The sequence below is a fragment of the Protopterus annectens genome, chromosome 1.part0, assembly GCF_019279795.1.
Source record: "Protopterus annectens isolate FY-2018-M chromosome 1.part0, PAN1.0, whole genome shotgun sequence".
Classification (NCBI taxonomy): Eukaryota; Metazoa; Chordata; order Ceratodontiformes; family Protopteridae; genus Protopterus; species Protopterus annectens.
The window spans coordinates 1,988,771,391-1,988,786,650 of record NC_056725.1 but is presented as its reverse complement, the minus strand read 5'-3'; positions in this window follow the sequence as shown (position 1 = coordinate 1,988,786,650).

The window sequence follows — 15,260 nt, the reverse complement described above, 5'->3', positions numbered from 1 at the left end:
GAAAAACACCTGCTGCCTAGCTGACTCTGTGCATGAATGTGCCAGTGCAACTCCTGGTAGAGGCAGTTCTCTTTCTTACTCACATGCACTCACTACCCCCAGACATGCAACACCCTGTGCAAGTCAAGATAACTGTGCCATGTCCTTGTTTTCTATCTTTTGGATTCAGAGATAAATAACTTTTGTGTCTGATGCTCAGGGTGCATAGCTGACTTAGTGATTAGTATATCTGAGTTTGTGATGCTGTTTTGCTAATTCTACTGATTTCTTACAGGTTTTTGTAATGTGTACATGTCTCCCACACTCTTATAGCAGAATGGCTGGACCAAGCCATAAATAAAAGTAGGACAAAGGCTGAACAGTAGGGAGACTTATTAAATATTTTAGTCTTACAAAGTTAGTTAATAGAATCAGTTTTTACATCACTATTTTTAAGATTTTTCTGAGGGATATGAAGTCTGAATCTGAAATGTGTGCTATTAATTTCTAACTTTTCTCTTTAATGATTTGCCAGTACAAAAGTATGAGGCCAAAATGAGGACATTCTGTGACGATCAGAACTTTTTAAGATTTATGAATGTGTGAGTCTTTGATGCCTAAAGTCTATTACTTGATAGAGGACACATGTATTCACATATGTCACTGCTGTCACATGTTGAAGTTATTGCTGTAAAAATGAATCAGCTTTTACTTGCTTACATTACCAAGTAAGAATATACAAAGATATGCCATTCATTTGTATTATTACACATTTTTTAATATTACAGATTCAGCACTTATCTTGTAAATCTGGCAGTTTATACAGTTTATTTCAAGGCTGACTCAGTCTGATGCTAGGAGTAGACAGACATTACATAGGTAGGTAAAGGTTATGAGCATTGTCTGGCATCAATGTTACTGTACGTATGTATGGATGATGAAGGTTTTAGCCCATTAGCTGGTGATTGCGTGTGCTATGCATTGCCTCTTAGCCAATGCAAGGACATATTGAGGACAACTACATCTGTCTATACCCAAACCAGCTTCTAGTTCCCCCTCTAACTCCTAACCTGTGTGTGGCAGTGATGACCATACCAGTGGTGGTGTCATGTGTGCCCCTTCCCCTTGTTGATCCTACCAAAGCTGTTTTCATAGGATGATGTTGTGAAGTTTCGCACAGAAGGTGAAGATTTCAGTACATGTACATGGATTGTACTGCAGGGCTCTTCTAGATGTATCCAGGCACCAGAACCATGACTTCAGCAGCCCAAACACATGCCCTATGCTATTTCTTGTTTGAACATGTGTCACATTATAGCATTCTTCATTTGGTGTGTGTGCATTTCTGATAGGCATCATCAGCCACGGTTCCAATCCATAAACTGTATCCCCCAGTAAATGACCCTGTGGAGTATCACCCCTAGTAAACATCTCATACAGTTGGCAGTTGTGCCAGATATGTGAATCATGGTAACTGCCTGGGTTGTCAGCACATACATTCAAGATAATTCCCTTAGCATTACACATGACTTAGCAGTTAATAGAGTGGAAGCCCTTTCTATTTATGTAGACCCTTCTCTATTCCCCAGGTGGTGCCTTAATTTTTATATGTGTACAATCAATAGCGCCCAGTACTTCAGGGTAGTATGCTACAGGGCAGAACTCCTGCATATCTGTGGCCCTGTCCTCAGATGTCCGGTACGGGGGTAACATATGTAGTCACTGGCATGTTGGAGCATAGCATTCAGGAACTGATGGAGAATCCTGGATGCTGATGCCTGTGGAACTCCAGTATGTCCCCTTTTGGTCTTGGTAGGGTTCCTGTAGCTAAAATTCTAAGCTCTACACATACCTTTTTCTCCACCAGAGTTTGTTTCCCTCTGTTTACCCTTGGTCTGAGTTGAGGACAACAGAGGTTGCAGAGCTCCTGTAGTATGTCTCTATCCACATTGCAATACTCTGCAATTTCCACCTCATGCAGATTGTGATAAGTTAAATGGGGTCTGCAAACTCTTCTCCTTCTTGGCTGTGGTCTATTAGCAGCAGCAGCAGCACAGACTCCAGCCTGTTACACATACACATGAATTAAAGCAACAGCAGCCCCAACATTCTTTCTTTGTAGATTCCTTTCCATGTTCCTCTCTCTTGGATTGGTTGATTAGCATACAGTTCCACTGCTTATGATGTAATTAGCATACCACGGTATTTACCATGTGTGCACAACTTTACATGTCATGTAAAGCCGCTTAAATAATCTAAAATGGTGCATTATTGTGTGCATATTGTGCTGTAATGTGCCATGATGTGCACACTATCTTAAAGTGTGTAAGTGTTATTGAATGTTTAGTATAAACATATTTTGTTTTCTTCCATCTATAAATTTTGTTTTTATTTTTGACTGTGCAGTTAGAGGGAGAGATGTAAAAATGTATTAGATTTTTTAAAGTTTGGTCACTTTGAATGCATGTCCACCACTTAATTATAAAGTGTTAAAATCCTGGGTTTAAAAGCAATGAACTTACATAATAATATATTTATAATGCTTATTTTGAGGTGTTGTGCAGCTTTTATTCAGTCTTTCATCGTGAACATTTATTTCTGTTTTAATAAATGTCCTTTGATTGGTTCTTTCATAACACATGATGTTAAATATACTACTTTAAGTATTCAGTATAATAATTTTACCAAGTCTGATTAGATATCAACTTAATCTGTAAAAAAAATATGAAAGAGATAAGTTGTTTTAAAAGAGTGCCTCGTTTTCATTCTCATCTTACTGCTGTGTTAGTGTCACCTTTCTTAACTTTTAAATGCATATTTGCAGCTAACAAGATTGCATTTGGTAATGGCTGCTCATGTCCAGAGGATTGTGCAAACTATTCCCAGTAAGAATTTACTGTGCCCCATCCACTTGTCCAGGCTCGTCTTAAGCAGTGTCTTCTTGCTTATTTTCTGCTGTTTTAAAAGTTTTTTAGTATATCACTGCTATTTTTCTGCTGTATTAAACATTCTGTAGTGGTTCCTGTCAAAACTATGGTATCTAGTAGCTATAGAGTAGTCCAGATTCAGGTTTGCTGCATCTGGGTCTGTTTGTAGTAGCTGTTTGTTCTGAGCACATTTTTGAGGCCATCTTGGATTGCAAGGGGCCTTTCCGAACTCTAGTGAGAGGATTGTGCTGATTGGAATCTCTCTGGCGAAGGGTGGTTGGTCTAGGGCTTGGAGTAGGCATTCTCATTGGTCCTTTTCAATTTATTTAAAATATTTTCAAGTTTTTAGCTTCTGGTATTTAAGCCCTGAATTGGAGCAGGTTTCTGCTTGTTTGCACATCATGCAGCACCACTCACTGCCTCGCAATTGTGCGACATAGCTGGATGGATTAATTCAACAGTTTTTCCCTTAGATAAAGCTGTAGCACATTTGTTTTTCCATCATCCTTAACACTTTCCAGTCAAAGAAATACTACTAGTGAGCTGAAACCTATTTAACTAAAAACAACAAAAAAAAAAAAAAAAAACCCAGGCAGAAATATCCATCTACTGAGCTCCTTCTTGATCGATCCTGAACCCCCCCCCTATTGATAACAGTTTTCAACTTAGCATTATGAACAGTTGGGTCACCCTTTTTTCTCCTGCCAACCTTGTTGACTTGGATCTCTTGAGGCAGTGTAGCAATTGTCTCATGTATACTGACAACCCTATACTAATAACTCGCTCAATACAGGGTGTGAGAGATGTATCTACACCAAGAATCTTGAAACCATGCTCTCTCGCACTCAAAACAGTAACACAGAAGAGGTTGTCAACCTACCCACCACTACACATGCACATAGTACCACTATTCATATACATAGTACACATCTAACACAAAAATCAACATATGCAGGTTACCTCTAAAAACCTACCGAGACACCAGACAACTTCAAAACACAAGACTGCTACAACTAACACAATTCCCACAGCACCCATGACACATAGCAACACCAGTGTCTCACCTACCAAGCCTGTAAGGCATACCACTCAAAAACTAATTTTCTAGTCACTGGAGACTCAGTAATGAGACATATAGATGTCCCACTCACCAGGCTGAACAAAGAGAAAGTCACAGTCAGCCACCTGTCTGATGCCAGGATTTCCTAAAACGGACATCCAAAAGGCTGAAGTTGAGTAAAAACAGTTTTAATAACAGTAATAAACGTACGCAAAACAAACTGGTGAGCGTTTTCATGGCTTACCCACTTCTTCAGACCATGCAGTGCCAGGATTTGTCAGATCATGCATCCACTCAGGTCTCTCAGCAACAAGTACAATTATGACCCTGTCATAATTCCGACCTGAGACGTACTTCACTGGACTATATGACAAGAGACATGATTGACCTCTCTGAGTATGTGTGCCAGGCAGGTATGTACCTAGCCTTGAGCAGCATACCACCCTCACCTAGAATGATGCCAGAGTATTAAAAAAAAACGATTGATTTCAATAATTGACTTAGTTTTTGGTGTCATTTGACGGGGATCCGGTTTCTGTTAGCATGGGAAGCCATGGTCAACAAATCTCACTGCTTTGCCAGCAACAGTTTGCACCTTTCACCGTTAGGCTTTCAGCTGATGGCAAAGGGTCTTGCATCCCCCATAATACCGTTTTTTGGCAAGTTCTCAAAACCAAATTTACCAATAGAAATTTGCCAATCATAACAAAATAAGAGTCATGCTGATAAACACTAGGAGCTTAAACCAAAAACCACACACCCTGGAAGCACTTCTATCACTGGAAGATGTAGATGTCTGTGCAGTCACAGAAACCTGGTTTAAGATCTCAGAGAATACCATGGTCTTGCAAAGCTACAATGCCTTCCACACCTTCAGACTGCAAAATTAACACATGAGAACCAAACTAGGTGGTGTTTGTATCTATATTAGAGATAAATTCACCACCCATCTAGTTAGACTGGAATACTCCATGGAGTTACTCCAAGTTCAGATTACAGTGGGTAAGACTCCCATTCAAGTCATAGCCAGTTATAGATCCCCCTCCATGGGTCATGAAGTGCATGATGCCTCCTTGACCAAACTGGGGACAATCCAAATATTATAGAACACTCCTGTTATGGGGAATTTAAATTATCCCACCATCAACTAGGAAAACTATGCTAGCCCTAACTTGCTAGCACAAAAGTTCCTTGATGTTATTAACTCAAATCTCCTGGAATAAATTGTTCATACCCCAACAAGTGGAACAAATATTCTATATCTTGTCCTCACTGACATGGCAAATTGATGCACTACTGCAACTGTTGGACCCTTATTAATTAAATCTGACCACAAATCAGTCACCTTTGAGCTGACACTAACACCAGAACTCACAATGGGTGAAATCAGACTAAACAACTTCTACAAGACAAAGTATACCATCCTAGGTGAAGGTATAAATGCATTCTAAGCCTCACCCCCAGCTGGAAGTGTTAACTAAACTGAAGCTTACACTACAGCCCTGTACTATCACTTACATAAGTGTATAGACTCAGCTGCACCAGAAAGAATCAAAGCCAGAGCCCCAAGTAAAAATAAGCCACCATGGTGGACATCCAGCACCAACAAACTTTACAATAAACTCAAAAAGTTGCTGTTCAAGAAAACAAAGGCAAGACCCCAACAATGGAAAAGCACCCTCCTCAGCCTCAACTGGCAAATAAGACAACTTGTCAAATCCTCTAATGGCTTCTTTGAGAAAAACTTAGCAAGCACAACCAAGGATAACCATAAAGCCTTCTACAGCTATGTATATAGCCTAAAAGATAGGGCCCAAGCATGTGCAACACTAGTAGTGCCCAATGGTATCACACACACTGAGCCAACAGAGATAGCAAAACTGCTAGCAGATAGGTTTGATGAAAATGTCACTCCCTTTTCCCCTCTAAACCTATCACAAACCTTCCCACCCCACATATCTGAAGAATGGGTCATCAAAGCCTTATTCAAGTAAAAAAACACATCCTCTACAGGGCAAGACGGCATCTCAGGCTATCTTCTAAACAGGCTAAAACATGAACTAGCAACATGAACTAGCATCACCATTAAGTGCCCTTTTCAATCATAGTCTAACCACAGGCTTTGTTCCTGCAGAATGGAGAACAACAACAGTTATTCCCCTCCACATAGGTGGACTAGCAACAGACCCGGGGAATTACAGACCCATAAACCTGACCAGCTTCATCACTAAGGCCATGAAACATATCGTTATGGACCTCATAAATAAAGACATAGGTGATGTCCAAGCCCTGGAGCCTACCCAATTTGGCTTCGTCAAAGGCAGACCCTGCCTATTAAATCTGGTGGATTTTTTCAAAAATGTGACCAACGCCACTGATGAGGGCAAATTTGTGCACACAGCATACCTCAGGCTGGCAAAGGATTTTGACACAACCCCACACTCAACCATTACTGATAAACTTAGCAAACTGAATGTAAACCCCTTTGTTGTAAGATGGGTTGCCAACTAGTTCACAAACTGGACACACACTATCAAAGTGGGTGACTACACATCATCCAGCAGACCTTTTACCAGCACAGTGCCAAATGGGTCAATGCTGGGCCCCCTACTATTTGGTATATACTTCTCAGAAGTTTAGGTTAAAACTAAGGGGTTGTGGCTGACCAAGTTTGCAGATGACTGCAAACTCTGTGCAATTATTGAATCCCCAAATGATGTCAGTATACTCCAGGAGGCTCTTACGCAACCCAACAACTCAACAGCTAACAACTTAGTCACAGTCTCAAACTGAATGCAAAGAAATGCATCATCATTCCCTTCAACACAAACAATGCCCTTTCACACTATCAAATCAACAACAAAACCCTAAGTACCCATGAAGTGGTAAGGGACCAGGATCATAAGTTGACTATGACCTTAACTTTGATCACCATGTGTCTACTGTAGTAAGGAAGGCTTTCTGTGTAGCACACTTGATTAGTAAATGCATCACCTTGAGAGCAAAAAAGGTTATAATCCCTCTATACTGGCCACTAATCTGGCCCAAAATTGAGTATAACACCCTGTTCAGCATGTACTGTACAAAGGACCTGCAGCAATTGGACAGACCTCTGAGATTTCTAACTAAGAAGATCAAAGGACTCCAGCAGGTGCTGTACACAGACTGACTAATGTCCCTGTCACTGTACTCTGTATTGTATAGACTTCTTAGTGGAGTGGAGTAACTGCTACACATTACCAATGCAGCTCGCATTTGCGCACTGCTTACCTATGTGCAAACAGCTGTATCTCACATGTGCATACATTTAGTTAACCATAGCACAAATCTGATGCCCAATGCACACCTTCCAACTGTTTAAATATTTGTAGAATATCCTGGTTTCTGCATCACATTTTTGCCCCACTCCTCATAAAAAAGTTGGTTTTCTAGCAAATAATTTGAACATCCTTGAGTATTGAAGCAAAAAAACAATGACAGACAGTTGAATTTCAAAACTCCTAACCTTCTGACTATTCAAATTAATGCAAAGTATGTTATTCTATCAACTGTATAAGTTTGTAAGAGCAGTATGTAAAATGTGTCCCTATGTTTGGTCCTTTTTCAAGCCAATATATATGGCTTTGTCCAGATTTCTTGCTATAAAAGGTTGAGAGGTATGGCCTGATATGATATGAAACTGTATATATGATGCTGTCTGATTTCAGTCCATGTGTTGGCCACATACCCACAAGCAATAGAACTCTGGAGTCTCAGTTTATTTTTCTACACATATATCAACTACATGACAAAGCATAATTTATAATGTTGTATGTCCCACATGGACAGTGCCAGTTGGTGGTGCTCACAACCTTGTTCTGCTAAACTCAAATATCCAAATATGCTCAATAAGGGTACTTGTGTTGTTATACAGCTAGGCTTCTAAGCAGCCTAGTGATATTAGGCTATTACCCTCATATGATGCAATGACCCTATGTGCCTACGCAGTTCTCCCAAGCTGTTGTTCCTCACATGGCCTGCTGATGTCATCTGCTATAAGTCCACTTGCACTCATATATAAATCAGACTTATTCTTTGGTGCATGTGTTAAATACTGTGCTCTGTAGTCTGTGCACTTAAATAAGTAGGAATTCTGTTCTCACTTTAGTTGAGTGTGTGTGTGTGTGTGTGTGTGTGTGTGTGTGTGTGTGTGTGTGTGTGTGTGTGTGTGTGTGTGTGTGTGTGTGTGTGTGTGTGTATGTGTGCATGCATATGTATGTGTGCGTGCATATGTATGTGTGAGTGTGTGTGTGCGTGTGTGTGTGTGTGTGTGTGTGTGTGTGTGTGTGTGTGTGTGTGTGTGTGTGTGTCTAGTCAGCAGAATAGAAGTGCTGCCCTTCAATTACCTCTCCAATGGCATGACTGGCCTTTTCTTGATAGCTACTCATCTCTACACATGAATTCTATACTGGCCTCCCAAGCTGTTATCTCTCATAGGACCTGCTGATGTCATCTACTATAAGTTCACGTAAACCACTGTATATGTCAGACATGCTGTGTTGCATGTGTAAAGTACTGTGTTCTGTACCCTGTCTACTTAGATAGGTAGGGGTTCTAATCTCACTGCAGTCAGCTGGGTGTGTATGTGTGTATATGTGTGCGTGAGCTGTAACTTGATATTGCAGAGAGCATTTTACACCAGCATGTGGGACACATATCTTGTCCTCAACAGACACTGCTGATATCATCAGCTCTAAAGGGTTGCCTGGCACAATGCAAGTCAGACTTGTGCTGTGGTGTTTGTGTTATGTTTACTGATCTGTAGTATGTGTATGTAAATAGCTAGGGGGTTCTATTCTCACTGCAATTGTGTGTGGTTGTGTGTGTGTGTGTGTGTGTGTGTGTGTGTGTGTGTGTGTGTGTGTGTGTGTGAGTGATATTACAGAGAGCATTTTACACAAGCAGGTGGGACATGCATCTTGTCCTCAACAGACACTGCTGATGTCATCAGCTATAAAGGGTTGTCAGGCACAACGCAAGTCAGACTTGTGCCATAGAATGTGTGTTACGTTCAGTGATCTGTAGTCTGTGTACTTAGATACATAGGGGGTTCTATTGTCACTGTAGCCAACCATGTGTATGAGTCAGCTGTAACTTGATATTACAGACAGCATTTTACAGCAGCAGATGGGACACTGTTATTCCCATATGCTCAACAAACAATGCTGATGTCATCGGCCATATCAGAGTATTGTATATGCATGTATCTCACCAGGGCATGATCAGACAGTGACCTGAATGTCAGGCAGGCATCACATCATGCAATAGAAGACAGATTAAAGTAATAAGTGTGTAATCTGTACATATACTTCATGGCATGGCTTATAGGCACTATGTTAATTTAATGCGAAAGCCCTGTGGTGTGTCCTGCAGATGCCTGCTTCTGGTGAGTTACATGCAACAGACAGCATGATATCGTGCTTTTCTGGTAAGATTATACTACAGTGTTGTCATTCAATGTGATGGCCTGACTTATGATTTGCACCATATGTTTGTACTGGATAATCATTAAAGAGAACAGTTAGAAAGTAATGAGGCACATTGCAGTTGTTGACTTCACAACCCTTACAAGAGAATACACTATAAAGCAGTAAAATGATGATGCTATCCACTGTACAATTTGGCAAGGGAAATAAAATTCACAGGTACAATTATCATTTTAAACAACACAAATGAAGATATACTAAGCAATAATGTAGCTAAGCACCCTGTGCATCAGACACAAAGCTTTAGTTTCCCTGAATCCAAAAGAGAGGAATCAGGGATATGTTACAGGTATCATCCCTTGCACAGGGTGTTGTGGGGGAGGACAGGAGGCCTAGGCTGACAACAAAGGTTGTTGAGTGTGTCTGAGCAAGAATGGGGAAGCAAGCAAGCTGAACTATGTAACTGTTATGTGTGTGTGTCAGTAGGGGTCCTCCATGTGAAAGTAGTGTGTGACAGTGTGCATGAACACAGCCAAGCTCAGTGCTAATTCTACATCTTGGTATGTTGGACAGGTGAGAGCTGTGCATGGTAAAGTTCTCATTTCATTGTTGTCATCCTCAACCATGAGATGTGGCTCTGCCAGGAGATGCACTGGCACCTCCAAGCCCAAGGTCAGATACAGTGCTACTACCTGAATGTGACTGTTGTCTGCTGGATATGCTCCTTTCACAGGAATGCCCAGAACCACGACCCCATGGCCTGCCACATCTGTGTGTGGACAGCACACTCCCTGATGGAGCAGGGGAAATACTTCCACTATGGGAGAATGATTGAGCATGGCCATGTTGGGTAGAAGCAGAGGGTGTGGCTGACCTGTACCCACATGGATGCTGTCCCCCTCCCAGCAGATGTGTCATCACAGACACTGCATGGTCTATGATATAAACCATTCAGTCTTTCAAAGACACTCTATGTTCCAATGTGTCATTCAGCCCATCTATTGAATTGGCTACACAGTGGAGTCAGTCACGGATGTCAGACTTTGTCACATCTAGAACCCTGAGTATTTGTCTGAAACAACTTTCAGAACATGCCCGTGCCTCCATGACAACCCTTAACATCCGTTGAGTGACACAGGAATAGATATCTGCACCAGGTGGAGGAGGGACAGCAGGCCTCCTCTGAGCACCGCTATCAACCCTCATGTGTGACACTACACCAACACTTTCACTATGGACAGATTCAACAGACACTAAAGTCACAGTAACCACACTCCCCTGATCAATGTCTTCGTCCTTGACTTGTCCAATATCTCTGACCTCAGTGGACTGGATAGACATAGGGCTACTGGCTGTGTCCGAGAAAAATGTAGAGTTTCACTGGATGTAAACCTCTGTGCCAGATTCAGCCTTTGCATCCCCCAACTGTGCCTCAGTTTGGTCACCATCATCATCAGTGTCTATTCAGACACTGGCATCAGGTGTCAGAGTGCCCACACTCCCAGTGTTATGCTCACCTGTGATAAAAAGGGAGAAACATAGGAATACATTAATACCTGCACTACTATGCTGCAATATATACTAAAAAGTACACTGCTGCACTGTTACAGACAGTACAGCAATACATACAGCAGGCCTGAGAGGACACATTATGAGATATTGTGAGATTTATCTGCAGTACTGACATAAATGTATTAGGCTTACCATCTGCACTAGGCCTGTGTGCCTGTATTCCTGACAGTCCTGAAATAAGCAAAGCAAGAGGTAATAGCAACATCATCACATTTAACAGTAAAACAGGTGGTAATACATTTACACCTTTATATCTGCAGTACCTCAAATGTCAACAAGAATGTATCTGACAACTTCAAGTTAAGCTTATAACTGTAGCAATCCTAAATCCACCCACACAACAAACAAGTGACACAGACATATACATTACTGAAGTTAGTGTACTATGCCACAGTATTCTTATTATCATCTAACAAAACATACCTGCAAGCTCCTCTTAGGATACAGGAGTTGCACCCACATCCAGAACATAGTGTGCCATGGATTGCTGGGAGCTGTTCTGGGTGGCAATGTTCACCAGGAATTCCTCAGTGACACTGAGAGAGGGTTCTTCAGCAGGACCTCCGCCTGTGACTTGATGATCATGTGCCTCTGCAGCTGCACACCTATGTGCAGCAGTTACCATGCTTGTGGCTCTGTGACACACTTGCTCATATGTGCAGCTGTGTCACCCAAATACATTAATGTTGGCCATTAATTCATCTTAGAGGGCTGTACGCTCAGCCATATTGGCCCACCCCCTGGACAGCAGCACAGCAGTATGTTGCCTTAAGGCATCAATTATCAGATTATTCTCTGCATCTGTAAATGGGGGCCTACAATGATCAGACATATTGTGTCCTACAAGACAAAAGAATGAAAATGCATATGAAGATCACATAACTACAAATTAACTGTACAGATAAAGCCATAAAGGAAGACTGTCAGTATTCCCCCCAGGATAAACATGAAAGAGTCTGCATATTTCAAAAATTAACAAGACAGCGGATACAAAACAAGGAGACTAATAATAGAAACACATCCTTGTTTGTGCCATAACAGTAAGTAAAATATGTTCACCCACCCAAAATAACAATCCAGTCAAGTTAGTGCCCTAACACTAACTCATCTTTGTTACTCCCGAAACAGAATGACAGGTTAAGGACCCATTGTGCTAACAAAACATCTTTGAAATGGTATCAGTTCTATCAAAAGTCCTGCCCGTGTAACATGTGTACATATTTATAACAAAGCATTCCCTTTTCAGGTATTCTCAATGCTGTGTACCTGTGAAATGGCTTGACAACCAAGATAATGCCATCATTAAACTTCTAAGTAATGCATACAGATTAAAGTGTGAAAGCCATTACTTCACATTTATTCTTAACTACATTTCAGCATATGCATTATGTAGGCAACAAAATGGGAACATACTTGCTGGAGTGCAATACTCCTCTGTAGAGATATACTGTGAAGAAATATGGTTATCTTAGTGAGTTGAACAATGTGCTAATAATCCTCAGAATCAGTTTGGCTAGCTACGCATTTGCCTTTTTATAATGGAGTACATTATGATTGGATTGCATCTGTCTGTACTGTGCTCCAGAGATGCTGATTACTGCATCAACAGGTGAATTGCATGCTAATCAACCAATTTAGTGACGCTATTCAATAAGATATAAATCATCCATGCAGACTCCATGCTGTTTTTTCATAGGGATTTCACAAAATGTGGAGTACATACACAACATTTACAAGGTAAGTCCTGAACAGGTACTATAATGTACAATACTATTATGACATGTACTTGTATTTCATCAGATGGTACAGTAAGCAGGTAAAGGTGGGATATGTGTACAGAAAGTCAAGTAACGTGACAGCAGAGAGTTATTTCACCTGTATGTGTCCATTAGAAAGTAGTAGTCTTCAGCCATGCAAGATTAACACATTCATAATTCTCCAAAGTACTGGTGATCAATGCATGGCCTCAGTTTAGCATCATATGTTTGTAATGGACTATCTTTACATAGGAAAGTTGTGCCATAACATGACTTCAGCATGGCCCACCCCCTCATAAGAACAGTTTACCCTTGCATGTGCCATAACAGGAATATACCTTTGCCCCCAACACCAAAAGAGTAGAGTATGCTTTTATGTGCCATCCAACTTGGCCTTCATTTCTGACAACTGCATATCATACTATTCCCAGTTAATATACACACACAATGTAAGGTAAATGAGGTAGACTGGCTTTCACACTGCATATCTCTGAATACTGGTTAGATAACTGATGAATATCCAAGCAACACAGATTGGTATAATTTCAAGCAATAGTCTTAACAGGTTGTATGATTACTAAGTGCAGTATATCCAAATTTATTTCATATAATACATGTATAAATAACAGCTGATGGCTTTATATCAGTTAAAATGCATTGTGGAAGATTGTTGTGTGATGCATAACTTAAAGTTGTTTGCTGCCAAGCTATTTGTGTGGCAAACAGGGATAAGGCACCCATCCTGTTTTTTGAAGGTGCATTGGAGAGAGATTTAACATCCAGACCTCTGCAGACATAGCTCCTGTGTATTAATAAACTGTATTTCCTCTTTTTTTCTTCTTCTATCTTATTTTACTGGGTGATGGAAGGTGGAGCATTGTTTGCATGATGTTCTGCTTAGCACAGACAGGTTTGGCTTTGCTACTCATTTTTACATGTAGAGTAGCATTGCGCAAAATGGATAACTGGACCACCCAGGTAGCAGACAAGACGCAGACAGCCAAAAGTATAAATTGGATGCTTTCTATTAATTTAATTGTGCAATACACAAACCCATTAAGCTCCATCATGCTGTGGTTAACATCGAGAACTTAACAATGAATAATAACTTAGGGGATGTTATGTAAGTTACTATATGGCAGCAGGTGTTAAGTCTAGGCATGAAGTGTAGATGGTTCTGGGCTTGAGTACAATGTGTACAGTCTTTGTTTTACTATTGTGGCACTGCAGTATTTAGCAATGAAATGACACATAGAGAAGGGATTTCCCAGCTTTTCTGTGGCAATAACTGTCAGTGCAGGACAAACATCCATATGGTCCAGGGTTTGAATACAGTGTATGCCATTCAATTTTAATGTTGCTCCAATTCACATTATAGTCATGCTCACTTATAACAGTTGAGCTAGTGTAGCTTATATAATATTTATATGACTTAGGACTGACACAGTAATATTGTGTTAATTATGTAATTATTTATTAAGCTATGTATTGTCTAGTTAATATCAAAAGTATGACTGTGGGTATAATGTATAACATGTTCAGGCAAATATATTCCTGCTATGTTGCGTGGCATGCTCTTCCCATTGGACCAACACAGTTACAGAATTGCTTGTATCTCAAATAACATAGAAATTGCATTAGTTACCAAACTTCTGCATCGCTTACCATCTCACAAACATGTTGCACTCTTTCCACCCTGTTTGCAGGATTGTAAGTGATGCCCAACTCTTTCAAATGTTGCCAAATGAAAAAGCGTGCCCTCTGAGCAAACACAATGTGTGCAATTGGTGGGAAAATATCATTCTACATTGGTCTTGCTCTGTGACAGACATGGAAGGTGTTTCTGGAAAGGGTTTGAGAATTAGGGCTCAAAGGTAGGGTGTCCAGGAGTCCAACGTATTTGTTGGACTCCTAGTGAATGGCCCTGGGCCCTAGTTCCTGCAGAGGCACTATCTTGGCTCACAATCAAGAACAGAGACACAGAGTAGTTTTGCCCGGGCTCTGCCTAGTGCTACCAGTATCCCCAGCACTGGTGAAAAGTGTAGGAACTACTACCAAGAACTCAGGATGAGCAGCAGGAATACCCTTGACCACTGGGTCAAGGAATGTCACACTGGTGGCACCCCACACATGTGTAATTATAAGTTTCAGACATTACTTGTCATAGTTTAAAGCAGAAAAAAATAACCAGGCTTGGTATTCATAATGGTATTCTGTTCTGCTGCTTTTTCTACAGCTGAGGTAGATCATGATCTGAACGTTAGAGCCCATTAAAGTAGACTGGCAGGGATGCAATCAGCATGTGGTATATATGCATCACAACAGTACTGTTACTGTAGCATTAAAAGTTAAACACTGCTTCATAATACCTTTCAACTATATTGGTTTTACAAAATGTTTAGATTGTTGCCTCATAATTTTGGTTTGCTTCTCATAAATTGTGTTTGTCTGGCAAATCTTAGCCAAAGCATTGAGATCTGCAGTCAGAAAATGGCATTTG